At 54.3% G+C, this 10,235-nt stretch overlaps 1 long non-coding RNA gene across 1 annotated transcript; it reads right to left on the reverse strand.

The window, feature by feature from the left end:
- Positions 1-6,677: 6,677 nt before the first annotated feature.
- Positions 6,678-9,842, reverse strand: LOC138842592 (uncharacterized). Its single transcript, XR_011377300.1, has 4 exons — positions 9,825-9,842; positions 9,184-9,255; positions 8,541-8,714; positions 6,678-7,090 (listed from the first exon to the last, which is right to left on the reverse strand). It is a non-coding gene; the product is annotated as an uncharacterized lncRNA (long non-coding RNA).
- Between the last annotated feature and the right edge of the window lie 393 nt (positions 9,843-10,235).

A 10,235-nucleotide genomic window follows, 5' to 3' on the forward strand; every position in this document is an offset into this window, starting at 1 on the left:
TCCCGGCTGCCTCGGTTGCTCGCCGATGCCTTCAAACAGCTGTTTGGTTTTTAATGTTTATGTATTTATTTTGGCTGCGCCAGGTCTTAGTTGCAGCATGCGGGATCTAGTTCCCTGACCAGGGTCGAACCCTGTCCCCCTGCATTGGGAGCATGGAGTCTTAACCCCCGGGCCACCAGGGAAGTCCCCATCTGTGTATTTTTTAAAATCAATTAATTAATTTATCTGTTTTTGGCTGCGTTGGCTCTTCTCTGCTGCGCGCGGGCTTTCTCTAGTTGTGGCGAGTGGGGGCTGCTCTTCGATGCGGTGTGCGGGCTTCTCATCGCGGTGGCTTCTCTTTGTTGCGGAGCACGGGCTCTAGGTGCACGGGCTCAGTAGTTGTGGCGCACGGGCTTAGTTGCTCCGCGGCATGTGGGATCTTCCCGGACCGGGGCTCGAACCCGTGTCCCCTGAATTGGCAGGCTGATTCTTAGCCACTGCGTCACCAGGGAAGTCCCCCCAGCTATGTATTTTTAAATATGGCTTTTAGAGTTGCTTTTGGTACAAGGTTTTGTCTGATGTTTGCTATCTGTCATATCTGGAAGCACGATTAAACATTAAGTGGTCTTATAAACTATAGTGAGTGCTATGGACTTGCTTGGTACGTGGTGAAAATAATCTACTTGATTTACTTGACGTAATAAATTATCAAAATTGCGTGTGTGTGTGTGTGTGTGCGTGTGTGTGGCCGCGCCATGTGGCATGCAGGATCTTAGTTCCCCGACCAGGGATCGAACCATGCCCCGCCCCCAACATTGGGAGCATGGAGTCTTAACCACTGGACCACCAGGGAAGTCCCTGTGTGTTTTAAATTTTATAACAGTAATAAGAGAAATCAAGTTGCATTTATTTTAGTAAGAACTATATTAAGAAAGGAAACATATCAAGATAGAGTATTTATTTATCTTTTCTTTTCCTGCTCATGAAACTTCACCTGAGAGAGCACAAGAATCTTAAGCCCGTGTGATTCCCCAGGCGAGTGGTTTCTGCATGGGAATCTTACACCTAACTCAGCCCTAGTCCCATTCCAGAACAGTCTGAAAGCCGCTTGTGTACCACAAAGGGAAGCAGCGTGCTAGCCACATGCAGAGTCTTGTTCTGATACCTGGGAGTTCGTTCGTCTGGCCTTTCCTGCCTCAGGGAGGCTGCAACCACTTATCTTTACTTGGAAGAATTCTGGTTTCTGCTTATTTGATCTGGGTCCGGTTTGAGACCATAAGATCTTGCTGCGTTTTAATACTTTCTGTTTGAGCCATGGAACTAGGAGAAACGAGTCTGCACAGCGTTATGTGTTTGGGGTGCAACAAACATTGATGGGCATCATGATATGGGCTGAAATTGTAAAGCAAGGTACCTGGCTTGGAGCAACAAGCGGACAGGGCCGTGGGCGCTGCCAGGGGACAGAGCAGATGCCAGGCGCCGGCCAGTGCGCACATGGGACTCCAAGGTAGGTTGTGCGTAACGACGTCTATAAATGCTGATGTAATGCAGTTCAAAAAATATGTTGATTTTTATTAAAATTTTACAACTGTACAAAGAGCACATGTACGTGACTTACAATACACAAAGGAAGTAAATGTCGAGAGTTAAAAAAATAATATAAATCTGAGACATGAAGCAAAAAATTCCATTCTGTGCATCAAAATGAAAAGGCATTTGCTTAATAAGAAGGGGCATTTCAATATATTAAGAAGTCCTCGGTTAGGGCTATCACAGAAGATGCAGTCTCACTGACTACAGAGGCACCATGACGTTACCTCGGCAGCCCCGCAGGCTGCCACACGCATGTGCACGTGGCACCACGTTGGAGGGTTGTACACCGAATCCATTCTTATTAGCCGTTCAACAAATCACCCGTGGATGTTACCATTCACCTTCCAACGGGGAGACCTCACCTCCAGCCACTGTCTTCCTCCAGTGACCCTCAGTGGCCTGGAGTTCTAGTGGCAGTTTTCACTGTCCCACTTCAGATGCAGGAGGAGAAGCCAAGTGGCCACGAGGAAGGCCACCAGGCTGTCTGAGTGCCGCCCTCTCGAGCATCCTGACCTGTCGGGAGCCTGATTTCTTCTGCTGCTTCCTGAGGTAACACTCGGAGATCCACAGGCAGGTCTCAGCCCTGGGAAGGATGGCCGATAAGATGGCAGCACCACCACCCCGTTGGGAGAAGAGCTTCGAGAGGGTCACCTCTGCTACTACGCTGGCAGTGGTCACCATTGTCACCTGTGCCACCGCTCACCAGCGGTGGGTGGCACAGGGCATTTGCAAGAATTAACATCTGAAAGAAAATTGCCAAACGAGTCTGTCGCAATAGGAAGGGAGGGGAAGGGATGCCGCGCACCGTTCCTCCAACATGTTCACAGTGCCTCCACTCACATCTAACTCACGTCTAACATCTAACAGTGATGCTCCTAGTTCGAGGTCAAAGGCTCTGGAGGAACAGCACGTCTTGCAGATGTCGATGTGCTCTTTGCCTTCCGTCCTAGCATGTGCTCCTCAGCATGGCCTGAGGTGTGTGGGCTGATGGAATGGACGACACCCAGATTCTCAAAAGCTCAGCCCCAGCGGGGTTCTCCAGGTCTCTGGCACATGCTTCATCCTGGAGGAGGGCTAATGGAGCCTATGTCCAATGTCACCATCCCTAGAGAGAAGGGACCTCATCGGTGGTTTCCAGGTGGTCATGCTTGGTGGGGGGATGGGTACCACATTTTTATTAAAAAAAAAAAAATCACCAAAATGGCCTTTTCTTTCATAGATGTAGTGATTACTAATATTCCAAGAACAGTTTGGAGAAAGCCGACCTGAACATGTTATGCTACACAGATGGCTGGGCTGCAATGAACACAGCATTCAACCCAAAGTAGCTTAAGAGACAATGAGGGCTTCTTGTCTGTCTGACTTAATAAGAATGAGGTGTTTATTCTGGGTCCAGTTCAGCAGCAAAGGCAGGGATCTGGACCGGCTTTGCTGCCCAGGTCCTGGTCTTCTCCTCTTGCTCATATCATGGCTGCTGGAGCTCCAAGCATCACACCTCAGCCAGCAAAGGCGGTGAGCAGATGGCTCACTGTGTCTCACAGTCTCTTACCTCCCCTCATCTCTTCAATGGGAGGAACAGCATTCCCAGAAGCACCCTTCTCCACTCCCTGGCCGACAGCAGAAGTCACCTCACTTGGGCAAAAACTGGGCCTGTGCCCACACCCAGCTTTGCGTCTGGCGCATCTTCCCTGAGATCAAGAGCTCTGCACTGATGGCTGAAAGCACCTGGTTCTGTTGGAAGGAACAGGGCGGGAGGCTTTGGAGTGGGTGCCCTCAGGATTGCCGTGGTGGAAGGAGGGCTGAGGCGGTGCTGCAGATGTGAGCAAAGCTATTCCTTGTTCCCTGGGGGATCCCTGAGAAAGGGTCACCCCGAGTCGGGAGGAGGTGACTCCTGCAGCCCTTCTTCACCCGCCTTGTCCGTCACGGGAGCTGCAGGGTTATGGGGGTGTGTGTGTGCGGGGGGAGTATAAGAGCCTGGACCCGGAGCAGAGATGGACTCTGCCCTCCAGCCTGAGGGCGCGAGAGAGGACACCCACAGCAGAGGAGCACAATGCTCACAGCACGTGGCCAGGATGTGAATGGGGGAGGGGGGCAAGGGGGGCACGAATGGGGGGAGGGGAGCAAATGGGGGAGGGGGCATACCTAGGGGAGGGGGCATGAATGGAGGAGGGAGAGAATGGGGGCATGAAGCCGGCGGGGTGTGTGGGGCGTGGCCACTGCCCTGCCCACCCTTGGGTTCCCTTTGAGGGGTGACTTCTGCGTGGGGTGCAGGCCGACACTGTGTCCTTCAAGAGGGAGGCTCAGGGGTTATGGGGATATAGCCTGGCAGCCCCTCCCACCTGCCCTCAGGTTTAGGGGTGCAGGGGCCAACGACTGTCCTGCCACAGTCCAGCACCCGCTGCTCCCATGCCAGGCCCCAGCAGGACTTGTGCCCCCCATCCCCTGGCCTGGAGCCTGACCCTTCAGCTGCGGGGCTCAGCTGGGCCGAATAATGAAACATGGACAAGTGCGGCCCAGGCTTTAGGACTGCCCCCCTGCCATTCACGGATAATTAGGATAATTACCTCAGCCCTGAGGCTGAGCCCAGAGGACAGGGACAGTGGCCAGGGGTCCTCCCACCTCCGCTGGGCCACCTGCCTCCCCCCTCTGAGCGGGACCCTGCCCCAGCTGCCTGGCCCAGACCAGCCCCGCAGGACTCTCCCCGGTGTGGCAGGGCCCAGGCCTGCAGGCGATCCCTGTCGTGTCCTGGGCCGGGCAGCTCCAACAGGCCTGGGCAGCCATGCAGCAGACACACAAGTGGGAAGCCGGCCCCTCAGGAAGGCCCAGCTCCTGGCTGCAGCTGACCTTGGTGTCTGGTCAGCAAGGCCGGACAGACAATCGGGATGGGAAGAACGGGCCCTGCGCCTGACTCTGGGAAGGTGCAGGGGCTGGGCCCGTCCGTCACCTCTGTGTCAGCACTGAGGTTTCTTTCTCCCACTAGCAGCAAATGCACGTGAAACTAGGGACTAAATGCAAAAATCCAAAGGCAAAGGGACAGCCGGGGTTCCACGGTTCTCGACCACAGAGAACAGGGCCGCTAGGCTGGCAGATGCTCAGGTTATGTGAGTTCGACCAGAGAACCTCGGCGAAGTCCTGGCGAGCGGGGTACGGGGTTGAGGAGGAGGCCAGAGGAACGTGGGCCAGGCCGCCGAGTCCAGTGGCTTCAAAGGGCAGCAAGGCCCTAGGGCTGGGGACCGGATGGGAGGGGGATGGGAGGCCTGCTTTTATCTTTTCTCTGCATCCCCTGGCTCCACTCCCACCCCCCAGGGGGTCTGCAGCTCTACCTCAAGCCCCAGGCACCAACTCGGTGCCCCGCCCCGCCCAGCCCTGGAGCCACGTGTCCCCAGGATATGCTCCCTCACCTCTTTCTGCACGGGGACCCTGCCCCCTCCTGACTATTCCCTACAGAAAACAGCAAATCTTGTCATTGTTAATACAGCTTCCTCGTTTAAAAAATTCGGGCCAAGGGTGGAAATGAGGTCTCCCCAACCCCAGTTCCCGCGTGCAGGGGCCACCCCGCGACCAGACAGTGCAGAGGAGGGAGAGGGGGCTGCGGGTTCTCTGAGAACACTGAGGAGCTGGTGCTGTGCCCCCCAGGGAGCCACCGAGTGGTGCCCACGGCTGCACGGCATCTGGCGTCCCTCAGCGGTGCCCTTGGACGGACCGAGGCCGAGCCGTTTTCTAGCTCTGCTTTAGGTGCAAAGCAGCGATGAAAATCTCGACTAGGCCTGGTGCACATGCGCGAGTATTCCTGCAGGACAGATCCTGGGAAGCAGACAGGCTGGCTGGACGAGGGCTTTTGTAAGGTGATGGGCACTGTCGCCCCACCTCCAACCTCAGACTCACACCCTAGCTCCCGTCTCCCCACCACTCCCGTCCCGTCCCTCTTCGAAACCTCCAAAGTTTGAAGGTCACGTGCATTTGCATTTCTCTGCTCATGGGTGAAGTTAAGCATCTTTCAGCTAACAGCCATGTGGGTTTCCTTCTGCATGCGTCTGGGCTGCTTGCCCAACTTCCAGTGAGACGCTCGGCCCCCATCCTTACTAATTCACAGGCCCGCTCTGCTGGGGAGTTGGCCCTTCCGTTGAGGTATGAGTTAGCAACAAGCTTTTCCCAGTTTGCGGCACATCCTAGGACTTAAAAGGTTATATCTATGCAAAATGTTGCAATTTGTAATTTACTTAAATTTATCAAAAAATTTTTTATGACCTGTGCTTCTATCATGCTGGGAAAAGCTTTCCTCGTGGTGAGACTATTAAACTGTCTCCAGTCTCCTGTGTTTTCTTCAAATGCTTTTGTGGGTTTGTTGTTGGCATTTGTATTTCTGGTCCATGTGGAATTTACTTTGGAGTGAGATAGGAGTCCAATGTCATGTTTCCTTCCGATGGCTGCTCAGCTGTCCCAACACCCTTTATTAAAGAACGCCCTTTTCCTCGCAGATTTTAAATGCCAAATAATAGTATGCTAAATGATCACACGGACCTCTGATCTGTGTGTTCAGTCAACCACCTATAACAGAATGTTCCGGTCGGCTCTGTGACAGATTCTACCCTCTGGCAGGACTGGCGCCTTCTTTTTTAGAATTATACAGGCTATTGTTTTTGGGGTTTTTTTTTTTTTTTTTTTTTTTTGTGATACGCGGGCTTCTCACTGTTGCGGCCTCTCCTGTTGCGGAGCACAGGCTCCAGACGCGCAGGCTCAGCGGCCATGGCTCACGGGCCCAGCCGCTCCGCGGCATGTGGGATCTTCCTGGACCGGGGCACGAACCCGCGTCCCCTGCATCGGCAGGTGGACGCTCAACCACTGCGCCACCAGGGAAGCCCAGGCTATTGTTTTTGGTTTTTTTCTTTACTTTTTAAAATTGTGGGGGCTTCCCTGGTGGTACAGTGGTTAAGATCCGCCTGCCAATGCAGGGGACACGGGTTCGATCCCTGGTCCGGGAAGATCCCACATGCCGTAGAGCAACTAAGCCCTCAAGCCGCAACTACCGAAGCCCGCACGCCTAAATCCTATGCTCCGCAACAAGAGAAGCCATGCCAATGAGAAGCCCATGTGCAGCAACGAAAGCCCAGTGCAGCCAAAAATAAATAAATAAAAATAATCTATAAAATTGTGATAAAACACATAAAAACATAAAATTTACCTTTTATCAAGAAATGTGAGCTTTCTTTTTTTAGTGTTTATTTATTTATGTTTGGTTGCGTTGGATCTTTGTTGCTGCGTGCAGGCTTTCTCTAGTTGTGGCGAGCGGGGGCTACTCTTTGTTGTGGTGTGTGGGCTTCTCTCATTGTGGTGGCTTCTCTTGTTGTGGAGCATGGGCTCTAGGCGCGTGGGCTTCAGTTGTGGCACGCGGGCTTCAGTAGTTGTGGCACGCGGGCTTAGTTGCTCCGCACATGTGGGATCTTCCCGGACCAGGGCTTGAACCTGTGTCCCCTGAATTGGCGGGCGGATTCTCAACCACTGCGCCACCACGGAAGTCCTAAAATTTACCATTGCAAACATTTTTAAAGGTACAGTTCAGTGGCACTAAGTACATTCATGTCATCATACAACCATCATCACCACCCACTTCCTGAACTATTTTTTTTAATAAATTTATTTATTTTTTACTTATTTATTTATTTTTGGCTGCGTTGGCTCTTTGTTGCTGCACGCAGGCTTTCTCTAGTTGTGGTGAGCAGGGGCTACTTTTTGTCGTCATGCGCGGGCTTCCTACTGCAGAGGCTTCTCTTGTTGCGGAGCATGGGCTCTAGGCGCGTGGGCTTCAGTAGCTGTGGCACGCAGGCTCAGTGGTTGTGGCTCGCGGGCTCTAGAGCTCAGGCTCAGTAGTTGTGGTGCACGGGCTTAGCTGCTCCGTGGCATGTGGGATCTTCCCAGACCAGGGCTCGAACCCGTGTCCCCTGCATTGGCGGGCGGATTCTTAACCACTGCGCCACCAGGGAAGTCCCCTGAACTTTTTCTCATCTTCCTAAATCTGAAAGTGTCTCCATTAAACACTCACTCCCCATCCCCTAGCCCCTGGCAACCAACATCCTTTCTATCTCTAAGAATTGCATTACTCTAGGGACCTCGTAGAAGTGGAATCATAAAGAATTTGCTTTTTTGAGACTGGCTTAATTCACTTGGCACAATGTCCTAAAGGCTCATCCATGTTCTTTCCTGTTTAAGGCTGAATAATATTCCATTGTAAGGATGGACCACATTTCGCTTATCCATTTATCCACTGAAGGACATTTGGGGTGCAGCCGCCTTTTGGCTATTGTAAAAAACGTTGCTATGAACACAGGTGTACGAATATCTATTCGAGTCCCTGCTTTCAATTCTTTTGGGCATATATTCAGAAGTGGAATGGCTGGATTGTATGGTAGTTCTATTTTTAATTTTTTGAGGAACTGCCGTACTGTTTGCCATGGAGGCTGCACCATTTTACATTCCCACCAATAATGCATCGGGTTCAGTTCTCCACAGACATTCTCACCAACACTGATTATTATTATTATTTTTTGATAGTCGTCATGCTAACAGGTGTGAAGTGGCGCCTCACTGTGGTTTGGACTGGCATCTCTTTAATGACTAATGATGTTGAGCATCTTTCCACGTGCTTGTTGACCACTTGGTTATCTTCTTTGGAGACATGTCTGTTCAAGTACTTGCAGGCTAATTATTCTTGCACCTTTATTTTCCTCATGGATTTCAGGATAGGTTCACATAGTTATAAAAAAAAAAAATCCTGTAGCTACTCTTACAGGTTGCATTCAATGCAACCTTGGGGAGACTGTGGCCTCACCCCTCCTTGGGTTTCCTTTCCAGTCCTCACTGTGGATTCCTGGCTAGTCTACCTTGTTCTTTCTACCCTCCCTCTGGCTCCAAGTATCACCCACACCTGATGAGGCCTCCAGCTGCCCCTAGCTCTGTCCCGAACAGCTCACCTGAGTGTCCCCAGGTCTCTCCATCGTTCTGCATCAAACTCTCAACAGCTGACCCCTGCACACCTGCTCTCCTGGCCTGTTCACCTGTTTCCCAGTGACAGTAGGGGGTCCAGGTGACCACTGGGTGCCGTCTTTGCCTCCTCTCTCTTCCTTGACTTGGAGGAAGTCAGCGTCCTGGCAGGAGAAAGGTGCAAAGAGAGAAAAGGACTTTTATAAAAGGTCCATTTACCAAGGTGCAGGCAAGGGGTAGGCGAAACCAACAGGGTGGTGAAGACCCGGGTAGGGGCTGGCCTCAGAGCCCTAAGAGGGTAGAAAGGGCCTCAGGGTAGGGACTGGGGCCTCAGGGAGAGGACCTCAGGGAGAGGAGAGGTCTGTGCCCAGCCGGGAGGGAGCTGGGGAAATTCCCCAACCTCTGGGCTGGCTTCCAAACTCACCCGGAAGCCAGGGGAGAGTGGGGGATGGGGCCACCGATGCGGCCCAGAGCGCAGGCCATGGGGACGGAGGAAGGTGGGTCTGGGGGGCAAACCGGGAAGGCCCAGCCCACTTCTCTGCCCCCACCTCTTCCATTCCAGGAGTAGGATTGGACACCTGACCATTCCCCACCCCCCACTCCTGTTCTTCTTCCTTCCATGCCCTTTGGCACCTGGAGCTCTCTGAAAGCCTCATGTGAGCAGGTCTCAGCCAGCAGCAAACGCTCCTTGGGCGCCACGTTGTCCTTGGGACGAAGTCCAAGCTCCTTGATCACCTGGCTACAGGTCCCTCCCCTGGCCTGCCCCTCCCCCCACTACCCCAACCCCTAGCAGTCCGCGCTCCCAACTCAGGTTCTTCCGGTGCGTCCCGCACAGGTGGCGCCGCCCACCGTCCGGCACACTCCCTGCACCCTCATAGCTCTTCCCTCTGTAGGTGGGTTTCCACCTACGTAGTGGGTATGGGGCTCCCCTCTGTACTCGAGGGTGCTGGACCCCCTCCGCACTCCAACCCCCAGGCCTGGCTCTGTCGGGGGCTGGTGACCATGGGTTGGTGCTCCCGGTGTAGGGCACCGTGAACGCTCAGAAGCGCCAGCCGCCCAGGCCACAAAGCCCAGACTCCCCGGCACACGCCTCCTCAACCCCAGCTCCCAGGACTTCCCTGGCTTCGCTGCGCACCTCCTCCCTCGGTCAAGGCCAGTCCCCACCAGTAAAGCAGGAATGCCTGCAGGGCAAACCCCCACCTAGGCGTCTCCCACAGCGCCCCTGCCCGCAGCGTTAAGCCCTTTCCCCCTCTCGCTCTCGGGACACCGGATACCTCTATTGTAGCGCCCAGCGCGGAGCGAGCAGCGCGTGAGAACTCACTCCGCGACCCACGCCCCGCCCTCGGGCAGGGCCCGGCCCGCAGTCAGCAGAGGGTAGGACTGCGTCGACGCCCACGACCCACCTCACCCAGCCCGGCCGAAATCCCGGGGTTGGGGCGCGTGGAGCACGAGAGGGCGGGCGCGGGCCTCTGGGGCTCACCACACCTCCTTCGCCCTCCACCCCTCATTTGGGCGGGCGGGGCCAAAGGTTAGGGCCCAGGGGTGCGGTTCGAGTTTCGGGCTCCCGGAGCTTGGTTAAGCGTTAACCGCGGGCTCAGAGCCAAGACGCGGGGCTGCTGCGGCCACCGGGTTGCCCCCGGCACGCAGGGGCGGGTCCCCAAGCCGAGGCGGTACGAAGACCGTGA

This window comes from Globicephala melas, chromosome 2, assembly GCF_963455315.2.
Source record: "Globicephala melas chromosome 2, mGloMel1.2, whole genome shotgun sequence".
In the NCBI taxonomy this organism is placed as follows: Eukaryota; Metazoa; Chordata; class Mammalia; order Artiodactyla; family Delphinidae; genus Globicephala; species Globicephala melas.